This window comes from Dama dama, chromosome 1, assembly GCF_033118175.1.
Source record: "Dama dama isolate Ldn47 chromosome 1, ASM3311817v1, whole genome shotgun sequence".
Classification (NCBI taxonomy): domain Eukaryota; kingdom Metazoa; phylum Chordata; class Mammalia; order Artiodactyla; family Cervidae; genus Dama; species Dama dama.
In genome coordinates this window covers 22,658,569-22,663,606 of record NC_083681.1, presented here as the reverse complement: position 1 = coordinate 22,663,606, position 5,038 = coordinate 22,658,569, and positions in this window count along the sequence as shown.

The window sequence follows — 5,038 nt, the reverse complement described above, 5'->3', positions numbered from 1 at the left end:
CTTTTCTGTGCTGAAGTGTTTTATTTCTTATCAGATTAATCCCCTTAGCTTGCATTTCCATGTCAGGCAGTGTCGTTCAAGGAAGGAGCTTATACTAGTCTTGTTGACTTTGCAATGTGACCAGCTGCCAGGGAAGATAAGTCTAGCCCCACTCCCCTTGCAGCCCATTTCTCCCAAGCAAAACATGCAAAGCCAGGAGGCTTGGTCTCCAGAAGAGTAGGGATCTGAGAAGACTGAAGAAAATATTTTTAACCCTATTGCTCTTCCTCTTATCCGTGGTACATGAGTACCTGCTCATGATGGTGGGTGCCTGGGGATAAATCAGCCCCTGGCACTTCCACAGCAGGTTCTTAGAGTCCACCGATCAGAACCCAGGGACATATGACATGGTGCTGAGTGCTGTGCCCAAAGGAGGCCATCTATTAGGACCAGACATCACAACGAAATGGGATCTCTAGAAGCCAGCCAGCCTCCTCTGACACCAGTCCTTGGCATGCGGAACATTTTGGAGGGGTTGCCTTTTCCTGGTGATTTTCTGAGTTACTGAGAATCTCTGAGCTCACTGCCTTCATTGGTATTATTTACTGGGGTGATTGTCTTTTTTTAATGATCTACTTTATTCTGCTGTGTCGCTTATTTCCAGTTTGGGGGGACAAAAATACATCTAGTTATTTGCCTCACTTTAGATTATCAGCACCATTGTCTTCTTTGTTTATTCTTCATGTAGATCATAATCCAGAAAAAAGATCTAGAGGGTAAGGGATTTGAGGCTATTTTCTCTAGATTTACTAAGGTGCAACTGAAGGGGAAGACCTTTCACAAACACACTTTGCAGCCCTCACTCACCCCTTATGTGACAGAAGGGTGAACCACTTGCACTACGACATGAAGAGAGTGACCGGTTTGGTGTAGACTGGTGCTTTACAGGATTCTGATTCACAAGCCTGTCCACTTGTAACGTGAAAAGAGAGATCAAGGAGAAGATGAGTATGTGATAAGGTGAAGAGGCTGGACATGTGCAAAATCATGAAATTGCATGGCCAAGTGGCTCAATTCTCTAAACATTATTTTGTACCCATATGCAAGTGGAAGTTTGAAGACGCATCCTCAAGCTAAACATGAATTTTTGAAATCAGACATCATAGATAACTTATTTTTTACAAACTTACTTCCAATATGAGGCAATCAATAACTCCTCATTGAATTTAATTAATTTGAGAGATCATTCCATTCCATTTAGGAAATACTGAATGGAAGACTGCAATTGATTATAATAGATTCTCCTTTAGTAGACTTACAGATACGTGATGTTTCTCAGGTTTTTTTGTGTTTGAATGTTGGGTAGGAACTTTCGTAAATTGGTGTTCCTAATCTGTTTATAAGTTTTTTCCAAGTACAGCTATGACTACTGTGGGACGGTTTAAAATTTTTAAATTTTTGGAAGAACACTTAGATTTATCCTCAAAGCATTTTTTGACAATAAAATATTGCAACTTTTATTTAAAATAAAACACGAGTTGGTAAGCCTTGTGAGACAACAGGCTGACAGCATTCCCATTTCAAGGGTCTCTATCCTCAACACAGTTTGAAATTTACAACATAGCGCTGTTATCTGTAGGCGTGATGTGGTACATCAGATCTCTAGAACTTATTCATCTTGCATAACTAAAATTTTATCTCCATTGATAAGCAACTCCTCTTCCCCCCTCCCCTTAGGCACTGACAAACGCCATTCTCTTCTTTGCTTTTATGAGTTTGATTATTTTAAATATTTCATGTAAGATATAGAATCATGCAGTATTTTCCTTCTGTAACTGGCTTATTTCACTTAGCATAATGTCTTCAATGGATAAAGAAAATGCATATAAATACAATGGAATACTATTCGACTTAAAAAATCCTATAGGTGACAACATTAATGAACACTGCAAGAGGTATTCGTTCATTCACTGAACATTTTTATCAAGCGCCAACTCTGGGATACACAGGCATCATGGATTATTACAGATTTCTGTTTTGAAAAAAAATTTTCCATCTTGGTGATTCCAAAAATAGAAATTTAAAAGATGAGGTAAGTATAAAATAGATAATTTTTAACTTTTATTTATTAATGATATAAAGGTACTTTTGACCTCATTTACTATAAATAATATTTAGAGGGAGAAATGTTATTGAATATGTCTAATTGCTTTAAAAAAATCTTTGTAATGTACTAACTTGAAGATCTGGGTCTAAGTTCAGTTTATTTCAATACCTTTTGAATAGATATCATAGCTGAAAAAGATACCATACAAAGATATTTAAATCCAAATAAAAATAGTGTGTACTTGGCTATGCTAAATAAATTACAGAACTCATTTCAAAATCAATTTTGCAAAGACAATTTTATTATATTTTCCATTAAAAAATCTAATTAATTCATTTTAATTGGAGGATAATTTCTTTACAATGTTGTAGTGGTTTTGCCATATGTCAACATGAATCACCCATAGGTGCACATGTGGCCCCCCATCCTGAATCCTCCTCCCACCTCCCTCCCCACCCCATCCCTCTGGATTGTCCCAGAGCACCAGCTTTGAGTGCCCTGCTTCATGCATCAAAGTTGCACTAATCATCTATTTTACATATGGCAATATACGTGTTTCAATGCTATTCTCTCAAATCATCCCACCCTCCCTTTCTCCCACATAGTCCAAAAGTTTGTTCTTTACATCTGTGTCTCTTTTGCTGACTTTCATATAGGATCGTTGTTACTGTCTTTCTAAATTCCATATATATGCATATATACTCTATTGGTGTTTCTCTTTCTGACTTCATTCTGTATAATAGGCTCTGATTTCATCCACCTCATTAAAACTGACTCAAATGCATTCTTTTTTAAAAATAACTGGAAGTGGCAACCCACTCCAGTACTCTTGCCTGGAAAATCCCATGAATGGAGGAGCCTGGTAGGCTACTGTCCATGGGGTTGCAAAGAGTCGGACACGACTGAGCGACTTCAATTCACTAATATCCCATTGTGTATATGTACCACAACTTCCTTATCCATTCATCTGCCAATGGACATCTAGGTTGCTTCCACATCCTAGCTATTGTAAACAGTGCTGCAATGAATATTGGGGTACATGTGTCTCTTTCGATTTTGATTTCCTCAGTGTGTATGCCCAGCAGTGGGATGACTGGGTCGTATGGCGGTTCTAGTCCAAGTTTTCTGAGGAATTTCCACACTGTTCTCCATAGTGGTTGTACTAGTTTGCATTCCCACCAACAGTGTAAGAGGGTTCCCTTTTCTCCACACCCTCTCCAGCATTTATTGTTTGTAGACTTCTTGATGGTGGCCATTCTGACTGGCGTGAGACGATATTTCATTTGGTTTTGATTTGTATTTCTCTAATAATGAGTGATGCTGAGCATGTTTTCATGTGTTTAGGCTTTATTTTAAAATTTGGCTAGTAAATTTCATCTTAGCTGATGTCAACTAGTCTTGCAAAATCATTGAAGATGTTAATTTTTTATTATTTAACACATTGAGTAAGAACCCTCAAACTCTTTATTTGGAAAATTTTAAATAGACTAAAAATTTCCATTTCTACTTTAAAAAAAATGTGTAAAGATACAGGTGACACATTCAACTTAATTGTTGTTAGCAATAATATTACATAATGGTGGAAGCATTCCTAAACATCCACTAGACCTCACATTATAAAGTTTTCTCTGTTACTGAATTTCTAAAAGCATTATTAAAATATCATCTATACCCTGATGGCTTGGATTAAATGCAGATTGTGTTTAAACTTTTAAGCTAAGTTTTTTTTTTTTTAATTTGCAGGTAGCATATTTTGGACAGTCAATTTATCAATCAAAAAGATCAGAAAATTTAGTATTATTGTATTTTAAAAAATTAATAGTAATTTATTTTTAAGCTTGACAGTTCTTTGGGATTTTCCGCCATGAGATAATGAGTAATTCTCTTCGTGGTGAAAGAATCTCATATCATTATAAAGACTGTATCCTTTAAAGCTGTTGTACTTATAAAATTAATCACACTGATAATCACCCTGTAAACTTCAAAGGTTGCTGAATGATGGAAATGAATAAGCTGAGCAAGGACGTCATCATCATCCCTCCTCCTATGCGCAGCTTCTGCTTGTCCCTAGGGACATTTTCAGAGCCATCGGTCACACATATCTAAGTTGGGGGGCCAGCATTAGTCCATATTAGGTGACTGATTTGTCCTGGTTGCCTGGGACTTTCCTGGATTTAGTCCTGTGTTCCAGGAAATCCTTTAGTCTGGAGTAAATTGGGACCTTTAATCACCTCAGTCTGCATATTAAATACAAGTAAATATTAATTTTTTTCTTTCTCTGTTTTTTCCCTTATAAATTAGTAGATTTGTGTCTGCACACCAATGGATTGTCTCATGTGATCCTTAGGTTTCACGTGTCCCACTTCACAGCTTGTAACTGAGGTTCTTGGTAAAAGCTCCTCTGGGGACCACATGAGGGATGCTGGCTGTGGCCTTAAAAACTCTGTCATAAGTAAGGGGTTCTAAGTCAGAGATGTAGGGACACCATGGATTCTACAGGGAGTGATCCTGGGGTTTCTCATCTGAGACACTTCAGTTCAGTTCAGTCACTCAGTCGTGTGCGACTCCTTGCGACCCCATGAACCCCATGAACAAGGGGTGGTGATAGCATGAGACACATATTACATGTGGGCTTCCCAGGTGGCGTACATGATAAGGAATCTGCATGCCATGCAAGAGATGCAAGAAATGCAGCTTCAATCCTTGGGTTGGGAAGATCCCTTGGAGGAGGAAATGGCAACCCACTCCAGTATTATTGTCTGGAAATTCCCATGGACAGAGGAGCCTGGCGGGTTATAGTCCATGGGGTCGCCAAGGGTCGAACACAACTGAGCACCCGCACACCACACGTTACATACTGTCTCAAAACTAAAGTCAAGTTCTCACAAAAGGTTTTCTTTATCCAACCTGGTCTTAAAGCAACACCTGTACTAATAAATCAGTGTCAACTCT